At 35.9% G+C, this 10,857-nt stretch overlaps 1 pseudogene; it reads left to right on the top strand.

Annotated features, from left to right (window-relative positions):
* Positions 1-376: 376 nt before the first annotated feature.
* Positions 377-5,483, top strand: LOC135619109 (zinc finger CCCH domain-containing protein 6-like; annotated as a pseudogene).
* The last annotated feature ends 5,374 nt before the right edge of the window (positions 5,484-10,857 follow it).

The raw sequence follows: 10,857 nt of genomic DNA on the forward strand, positions 1-10,857 counted from the left end.
GCCGGACGGCAGTGGGTCCCCAAAATGCCTTTTGTTACCCGTTCTCCACGTACTCTTGTATAATAACTGGGCTTGTGAAGGTGGGGCCCACATGTATGGGCTATCTTCGACTCTACCGATATAGCGGGTAACTGAGCGGGGACGCCGTGTATGAGCATGGAAAGCGTTGCTGTTCCTTTGAGTGATGATTTCGTAATTCCAGGATGATTCACAGTGGCAGAATCGGGAATGAGGGTTTTAAGTTATTTATTAAGGGGACAATTAATAAATACGACGACCTTTTTCTTGGGCATGTATATAAACCGAAACGCACCCAGAAAAAGACCGGGGAGAGAGAGATCGGAGGTAAGCAGAGCATCGAGAACAGGGCGTAGAAAGGCGAGAGAGAGAGAGAGAGAGGAGGGCCGAAGAGAGGATTGAGCAGAAGGATAGTAGCGATCCGATCAGAATCGACACCGAGGTTCGAGTTCCTCCCGCTTCTCCGAATCCAGCCCGATCGCGCCACTGTAGAACGTTCCGGAACGTTCCAGAAACCCCTCTCCCCCGCCGGCCCCCACCACCGCCGGCGATTCACGTTTATGGAGCTGTATGGACGTGGCCCCGCGCCGGGTGGCGCTCGCCCCGACCCGGACACCGGCCTCGAAGGTAAACTATTTGGTTCGTTTGTCATTATTCCCCTTTCTTCTGTATTGTCGGGTTGATTGGCTTTCAGGTTCCTGGCGTGAGTTTGCGATGAAAATTAGGATGATGGAAAGATTAATTATTTGTGCCTTTTATGTGCTGATAGAGTCCATGTGGAGATTGGGCTTAGGCAGTGGCGGCGGTAGTGGCGGCACTCTGCAGTACCCGGAGAGGCCCGGAGAGCTGGATTGTGCCTATTACATGCGTACCGGAACGTGCAGCTACGGGGAGAAGTGCCGCTACAATCACCCCCGCGACCGTGGAGCAGTAAGGGCTTTGTCAAAGTTTGATTTGCACTGCTTCCAGTAGGGTTAACTCTGCCCATTTAGGTTTTGTGCCTTGTCTGCTGCTAATGTATGTGATTTTGTTGCTTACATTTGAAGTGGTTAGTGGCTTTGGTTAAGAATGACTATATGGTGCCAAGTTCATAATTTTAACTAGATAATTTTCCAAGGTGTGAATTTTATGTCCTTGGTTGACATGACCCATATGCACTAGTCTCGGTAAATTTGACCTATCTTTTACTGTTTTTAGATGACCGGAGCAGGAAGGACTGGAGCTATGGAGTATCCAGAGCGAGTCGATCAGCCTGTGTGCGAGGTATTTTACCTTATCTAGCATAGTTTTTGGTCAAAGTAGAGGGGGTTACATGAATTGATATTAAGTGCAAGAATATGCAGAATGAGGATTTTGAACTGAATTTTAAGCATCAGGGAATTTGTCTGGCTGGAGGTCTACAATTTTATTTTGTTAATATTAATGATATAATTTTTTTTTCCATAGTTCTATATGAGGACTGGGAATTGCAAATTTGGTTCTACTTGCAAGTATCACCACCCTAGACAAGGAGGTGGATCTGCACAGCCAGTCTCACTAAATTATTGTGGATATCCATTACGACCGGTTAGACTTTCTGTTCTAGATATTCTTAATATATTCACTTCATTTATAGTTAATTATCACATATTTTTATGATTTATCTGCCTTGAGGTTGCTACTAATGTTTGTGTAACTGTTGAACTGCAGGGGGAAAAAGAGTGTGCCTACTACATGAAGACTGGTCAGTGCAAGTTTGGTTTTACCTGTAAATTCCATCACCCACAACCTGGTGGGTCTTCTGTGCCCTCTCCTGCATCAGCATTTTATCCAACGGTGCAGCATCCATCGGTTCCTCCACCTCATCAGTATCCACCTTATGCTGGCTGGCAAGTTGCGAGACCTTCAGTGCTCCCTGGATCATATTTGCAAGGGTCTTATGCTCCAATGCTGCTCTCTCCTGGAGTCGTTCCAGTCCAGGGCTGGAACCCTTATACGGTTTGTAGAACTATTAGTGCTTTAAAGACCATAATATCAGAGGACACGAGTTTAACTTCAGATGTTTTATTTTTTGGCATTTACATGCAAGCCAGGGACCTGTAAACTCCAGTGTGTCACCTGCTGGTCAACAAACAGTTCAACCAGGACCAATCTATGGGGTACAGAACCAGGCGTCTTCAACCAATCCAGCTTTGGCTGGAGCACAAACACCTACTTTGTCACCTGCTGGAACTTTGACTGCTAGCCAGAGGGAAAACAAATTTCCTGAGAGACCTGGCCAACCTGAATGCCAGTTCTACATGAAGACGGGGGATTGTAAATATGGAGCCATGTGTAAATACCATCATCCACCAGATTGGAGAATCCCAAGGATGAATGTTGTTCTTAGTGCTCTAGGTCTCCCCCTTCGACCGGTACTCATCTTCACTTCTTACATTTTTCATATCATGAAATATAGCAAGTTGATCTGTGACTTTCTTAATCCTGTAACTTTTGATGGGTTACTTCTTGAACATTAAAGTCAATAACAGTTGTGTGTGCTATAACTGTTAATACAACAACAGTTATATGGATCTTCCAACTATTTTCATATCATGAAATATAGTCATAGTGTTCCAACTATTTGGAGTCAGTTATATGGATCTTCTCCCATCATTGAAATATAGTCATTGCAGACTCTGTTGTCAGATGAAGACTCAAAACATTGAAATTTTTTAATTCTTAGCATGCCAAATTTATATTGACATTTTATATAGATTCCATCTTCTAGGGCTGTCGTTAGTTAAAATGAATAACCTATAGTACTGCATTTTAGAACTAAGGTAGCATTATTTAGAGGCCTATTCAGAGGGATTATAATTCTGATTGCAAATTTGAGGGGAAACAATTTTGCAGGTTTTGTAGTTTAATATCTAAACCATGATTTTGTTCAGAGACATGGATGAAGTATTGATGTAGGATAAATTCAATAAGTAAGCATTTTAAAGTAAGCTTAGTCTACTAGTATTAGAGCAGTTTCAAGAAGTAAAACCAGTGAAAGAGTTTAATGGTGTATACACAAAAAATGAGGATCAATCAATTAACACTGAGACTTCTTATAAAGGCAAATAAAAACTTACAATGACATCTAGTTTGTTCCAGATAAAACTGACAAATTTGTCAAAACTGACTGGAAAAGAAATGGCCAGATTTTTGGATCTTTTAATTGAATCTAATTTTTTCCAGTTCAAGTATTTTGTTAATTATGATTTTTTTCACTGATGATTTTCCTAGAGGATATTTGAGTTACTTCAGGAATATTTTATCATCCAGCAATGATCTTATGTAATTGTTGAATAGGTTATATTAATTTTTAGGTACTTCTCACTTTAGTTTACTTAAGTGCATAACTTGGCTTGAAAAGAGGTTAACTTCATTGATATTTGTGACAAATTATTGAAACAATTCATAGAATGCCTTGAAGGCCAATTTAATTTCCACATGCAATATGTTACTAGTTCCATACAGGTAGATGAAGAGAACATCAAGAAGGTCAAGAGAATCCACTCCATCCTTGTGTTATTAAAAGGCATAGACTAGCAGCACCAATTTTAAGCTGGCTTTCATATGAATTGATCGCTTGATTCTCCATTTGGGGTATGCATCTGCATATGACCTCAGTTTGATAGGTGCGATATTGGGTAGCCCTATATGTCTTATGCATCAAATCACAAGTGAGTTGAGTAATACCATGAATCAAATGGTTCCATAATGACTGTCATGACTAAAAAGTACTGGTCCGATCCCATATCGGTATTTTTTTTATTTTTCCTAGAATTACATGATGGTATATCATAGTATTGACATGCTGCATTCTAACACTTGCCAGTATGATCAAGTGATCATGATCTAATTAGTTTTTCTCTTAATCTCCATCTGAAGTAGCAGAAATGACGGTGGCAAGGGCCTATACATAGAGATGCTGCTATCCATGAGTTGCCTGTGCTTTCAGACATTGTCGCTAGCATACCTGAATGACATTGAGACCAATGTTATTAGATATGTCACAGGCTGGGGCCATGGCAAGTCTTGCCATCCCTAGCAACCTGAAGAGTGGTGTCCTCCCCATTGCAAATACCAGTTAAGACCAACTGTAGCCAGGAGCCATTAACTCTTTCTGATGGATTGGGTACAAGAGAAAGACACTGAGGGAGTGAACAGAGTGATCCATAAATTTCCCATATTTACATAAATACTACTTCCTGTACTGTTGGTGGTGACATTCTCTAAAGGGTTTCCTGGTTGATCTCTCAGCCGTTAAATCAAAATCTGAAGTTACAATATATATGCATGCTAATGAGTGGGAAAGTAAATTTTGCAGCATAATCTTGTAAATATGTGTTGTAATTCCCAGTATCTTCTTTTTGATGGCCACAGTAATTCTACTACACATCTAAATCACATAGTTCTCTCAAATGAATTTATATAAAATACAGGAGGAAAGAGAGGTTCAAGAGGATGAAAAAAATCCTAGGACGATGAAATTGCATTACTTCTGATAGTATGTTATGGTTGTACTAGGACAACATAATCTTGACTACTTGAATCAGGCCTTCTCTGTCATAAGCTTCTATGTTGTCTATAGTATTCTGTATTTCATAATAGTCTCATAAATGATAGAACGTGTAACAAGGCAGTACAAATTTGATTACCAAAGCAGGATTTGAAGTGTTGAAAGGAAATATTGACATAGATTCAATGGACCACACGATAGCGTAAAACATTATATAAGTATAAATTGGCTTGATAATCTGTTGAAAATAATGTATTTATATGCTTAAAGATGGAGTGTTTGTTTCTTTGATATATAATTTGCTTAATTGAGTAACTAAGCTATCAGTTTACATTTTTGTGTTGTCTTATCAATTTCACTTATTTCTCCCTGAGAATTAATATTCTTTTTAATCTGGATCTGGTGACAGGGAGCTCAACCTTGCACTTACTACATGCAGCACGGATTATGCAAATTTGGACAGACATGCAAATTTGACCATCCGATTTCAACTGTGAGCTACAGTTCTTCTGCATCTTCTCTCTCTGACATGCCAGTTCCTTACCCTATTGGATTTTCAGTAGCCACCTTGGCCCCCTCCTCATCATCCTCAGAGCTACGGCCCGAATTCATTTCTATCAAAGAGCGTTTCTTTTAGGATCCCAACTGAGAACCGATCTAGCAGCTCCATTGGTTCAATCTTTTCAAATAAGGGTTTTCTTCCCCACTCACTCATTCAACCTCAAAATTCTGCATCAAGTAGTATCAACAGCAGCCCAATTCTTGTTCATGTTATCTCTAGTTCAAGATGAGAACATCTGAATTGATTGGTTAGATTTTTGTTCAAGGTAAAACTGAAGCAACTCATTCTTCATTGCTCTTGACATGAGTGGTGTATCCCACTTTTGAGCACTCCTCTTGTTCACAGTCTACCTTAGCTCAAGTTTATACACAATAAAGTATGGTCAACATAGAATGCAAAAACCTAAAAAGTTTGATGTTTCATCTCCTTAATAAATAGAGTTATTCAGCAAAATTGAGAAGCCAAATAGATCTGCCTACTTTATCAGTATCAGCTTTGATAACTTCAGATCAAAATGGATACCAGGTTCATGGCTCATCTCCTCCACCACTTCGCTTCACTTCAATTTATAATCTCATCTCTTCCGCCTTACATTGTATAGTTCTCTGGAGAGCAGGCTACCGGATTCTGGTCTTCAAAACTAATCTGTATTCGTAAAGGCTGCTGGAGTTTTTCATCAAGCAATCGTCCAATTTGTTGTACTTGTACCTTTTCGTAGTTCTTCCAAGCAGAATATTAGAGATCAAATGTTCTTTATGATCGCAACATCTTGAGACAAGGTACATTACCATAATGAGATACTGGTCACTTTAATTTAATTGTTTTCATTGGAAAAATTCACAGCCTTTTCAGTTAATTTTGATCTGAAGTATTTTTATTAGCAGTATTTAAATAATTTATGTCCGGACTTATATTCAGCCATTTTTCTCCCTCTATTTTTACATCTGTGATTCAACATTAATTGCTTTATGATGTAGTCTTAAAGGACCTAATTGGTTCTTGATATTTCACTAAAACATCTATGACTGTAGAATTGTCCTGTTTTAGATGTTATGTTTGTTTAATTTACTTGTGTTATATCTCATGGCTATCTTACTATTATTTATCCATCGAATAGACTTTTTATCATTTATCCTGAACGCCGGCTTTTAGATTTTCTTACTCATGTGAATGTTACATTTAATGCATGCTTGTCTATAATTGCAGTTTGTTCCTAATTCACTTGCAAGGATAGCTGATTCATATAACATCGTCTAAATTTAACAAACTTAAAGAGGTTCTCACTAGATGATGACCAGGTTGTGTCTGTACCATTAGATCTTTTGTTCTGTTTCAACTTCAGGTTACTAACTTAGAAAATAATTGACAGACAAATTTGAAGTCTTACATAAAAGCAAGGTTTCAAACATAGACTGATACTGGTTCATTAAGATCTTAATTTAGATTTCATTGTGTCCTAAGTCACCACAATATGACAACTTTGTGGCAACTTGGGAGACAATGGAATGTGAACAGAGGTGTACAGGTCGTGTGAAGAAAAAGAATGCAAGTTGTAGAGTTACCCTTAGAATCTCTACACCTCTAGAAGTTATCCTATTGTCAATTGTTATAACAACAAAAGAAGTGCATTTTCCAAGTGATGGTAAAGCATCTCTTGTGAACTTTTAACTTTGTGTGTTCATTCCCATATCACACATTATGTAGGTATCTCATAATGTGTTTTCCTATTCCTCTTCTGCTACATGTCCTACTCCAAATCAAACACTTGGACATTGTGTTCTTATCAACTTCTCTTGTCTAAATCTATGCAACACTATCATATGAAACCAATGAAGAAAGATTAGATTAAGAGTCATTTGGGACAAAAATAAATAAATAAATAAATTGCACTGCCTCAGAATGATTGCTATATGCTAATTTTGTAGGGGCATTCCATTGTATTAAATTATAAAGATCCATGTGGTGCATACTCTCAGCCTGTCCCATGAGTGATGGACAGTACATTAAACCTTGCTACTTGCTATATGTAAGATGTGGAGATTGACTATGATCTGAAACATCATTAAAAGAATGACTTTGAAATGTGCTCCTGATAAAATTTTATACAGGTGCTGAGTGCTGGCTGTCATAATCCTTGTAGTTCCACATGGAATAGGCAACTATTATCCAATACTTAATTGGGTGATTTTCCTATAAAAGCCTCCTTTTGTTTTTATCTTGTTCTAAAAGGCACCTCTTATTTTGATTTTTCTCAAACACTAGGGTTAGGATTGATCAATATACATATTTTTAATCCATCAAGTGGAAAGATTACTTTCTTGTAAGAACTCTGATTGCTTAGGTCGCAAAGAGAATCTTATCATAACACCAATATTGACTCTCTACCTTGAAGAAGGGCACAATATAAAATAGCATTCTTGGAAGCAACTAGACGCCCATTGCATTGGTGTTATCATCCAAATATATGATCGTCTCAGGGGAGAATAGAAAAGAAAAGAAAAGGATAGGATGAGATGAGATGAAAGAACAAAATGGGAAGAAAGAAAAGAAAAGAGAAGAGAAATGACGAGATTTTGTTTCAAGTAACCAATGCCCTTAGAAAAGGAATTTATGGGAAAGGATAGGATAGGATGAAGTCTATAAAAAGAAGATGATAAGGAAAAGATTGAAAAGAAAAGAAATAGAAGGAAAGATAGTGCTCTGTAAAACTAATATACTATATATATGCTTGATATTATTGTATGTAAGTATATCATTTATTATTAATGTTTTTTGTCAATGGTTTTAGTGATTGATTGACTGATTGATTTGTCCACTATTCATTACTATATGATTCAGTGGTATCAGCCAAGTCAATGTTCGATCTGAGCCTAAGAATTATGAAATAATATTTAAAGCTTGTAAGCTTGGAAAGGTTGAAGTCTTCTTTTTTTTTGCCTTTAGCACTCAATTGTCAAGAGATTAATAATGATTATCGCTGCTCTTTTAACATTCAATTGTCGGTATGAAATCCAAAGATCAATAGTAATTATTATTTTTTAATTAATTATGGAAAAAAAGAGTTGACGATGGAATGAATATATGCATATTATGATTAAGACACTCAAATATAAATTTTAAAAATTCGAACCAAAACAAATATTCCATTTGTTATTTTTCGTCGAATATATTTGAATTAACCCTTGAAATTTGACACAAATCTTTTTAATTATAAGGATGAAGAGAAAAAAAAAACCATTATTGTCATCCTATTTTATTATATTATAAAACTTGTACAATAACAACATGACATATTATTCATATGCTAGAAAATCTTCTCAAATCTTTGATTCGATCAAACCAACAAGTCAATTCTTAATCGGATCTATGTCCAATTCGGTCCTCGTATCGGTGCACTCAAATGCCGATCGACCAAGTAATATACATGAATCAAAACTTCTTTAAGACTTCCATTTTCGTTATCTCAGTATATAATAACCCAAAGGTATCTGTCATTTAATAGAGCATCCTCTCCTTAGTCAAAAGACGCACACGAATGCTGTCAAATTACTATCTTGATAAATTAGATTTTTAAAGATGTTAATTAGTTTAGCTGATAAAAAATATATCATAAACTCGACGTTTCTTCCTCACGTCAAGTGGATATTTTAGTAAATTTATGGTAGTAGTCAGCATTTCCTTTTACTGGTTATTTATTTTTCGCTGTATAGAATCGATTATTTATTGGATGAGTTATTTTTGTGGTTTTACGTATGTATCCTTTAGTGTTAATAAACAATATATTACCCTTATAAATGATATCCTTATATTCACACTCGATCAGGAACAAGTAGGCACCCACGTGAACACAAATGAAAATATTCGTGGCACATTTTATGATTCCCAAACCACAAGTAGTTATGGATTTTCAACGATAGAAATAGATCATGTTTTTATAGAATTTAATTGTCTGATCTCGATGTAGATTCAGAGTCGATCGAGGTTCAATTTATATCCATCGATCTCGAGCAATGTCACGTTTATCCGATCTCAAAATTTCAAACTCATCCGACTCTGAATCCTACAAAATTATGTTGAGAAGAGGATATTAAAGATGGCAATTAAAGATGCCGATGGCAATTAAAGATGTCGATTACTGGGTCTCAATCATTTGTTGACTACATGTTGATCATGTGTCGACCTCTTGTTAATCATACGTAATCGTATGTTGATCATATATTGACTACATGTTATGTTGAGGTGATAATCAAATACGTAATCGTATGGTGGTGTGTAGATCAAATTTTTTCATAATTTGATCATAATTATTAGAATATGATCAATTATTCAAAGCTCGAGGGATCACTAATTGAATTAATGGGGCATTGGATCATTTATCAAGATAGAACCATATATTTATTATTTTTTAAAAAATATATAAAATATATATTTAAAATAAAGAAAATATATGATTAATGTTGTGAAATAATATGATAAGAATAATATATATATATATATATATATATATATTGAAGGGATGAAGAACTAATAAGTGTAAATGTAATAATAGAACGTGCTTTTCTTTTGTGGTGATAAAAAAGACTTAAATACCCTTGATAATTTAAATCTGAAGTTAATAAAAAAATTTAAAACATTCATATGGTTTAATTAATAAACACCACTAGTTTAGACTATGCATTTTCAATTTTACAACTATATTTGGAATAGAGATTAATGCATAATATTTTTTAATAACTAAAAATAGAAATATTATAAATAATTAAATGAAATAAAAAAAATACTATATTTGAGAATTCATAATATTTTTTAATAATTGAAAATAGAAACATTATAAAGACTTAAATGATATTAAAAAGATAAAATAATATTATGTTTAACATATAGTTTAATGTGTAAAAAACACTTAAATGGATCAATAAATGGACCTTTTAAGTAAATTACATTCAAGCTACTATATGTAAGAGCTATAGATATGATTCCATTTAGTCTTTTGATCATCCGAATGATTTGATTAGTGAACCAAATCAATTGGACATCTGATTCATAATTTGACCAATCCAATGATGATTTGACAACTATGCCTTCTTTATGTCGAGTTCTTTCTCTTCTCCCTCTTTTATCTTTTTACGATAATTAATTAATTAATTAATGTGTCAGAAGATAAACATAGAAATCTATCATGTATATTCTTTGTTTATGCGAGAATAGTCTTGTTTCATGTTAGATATTATTATTAATATATCTATTTATTCATACATAAATAGTCGAGAATAAGACTCCATATTTTCATGATTTGCATACATAGTCAACTTCTAGACTAATTATATTAAAATATATAAAATGATTATTGCTCTCTCCTCTCCGAATTGGTGGGTCCCGAATAGTGGTGTAGTCGTGGGTTGCCTGTGGAAGACTCCAAGTGGACCCACAGGAGAGACCCGCGAGGCAAATCTAGATCGTCCCGAATCGAAAGGAACACGTGTCAATCGATAAGGTTCCCCGGGGGGGGAACTTTCTCGGAGCGCGCCGCTCACTGCCTTGCGACACGACGTCCGAAAGCGGGCAAGAGTTGGCTGCGAACTTCCCTCGCATCGAACAGCGTCGTGTGATGACGTGGAAGCTTCTAACTCGTAAAACCCGTGCACCCCAGTCTGCCGGACCTATGGATTGGTAGATTTTGTGTAGGTTCTCCAACAGCTAGTCGCCGGCATCGTCCGGTTTACAGAAACCTCTTTATTTCATCGTT

This window comes from Musa acuminata, chromosome BXJ1-3 (assembly GCF_036884655.1).
Source record: "Musa acuminata AAA Group cultivar baxijiao chromosome BXJ1-3, Cavendish_Baxijiao_AAA, whole genome shotgun sequence".
NCBI lineage: Eukaryota > Viridiplantae > Streptophyta > Magnoliopsida > Zingiberales > Musaceae > Musa > Musa acuminata.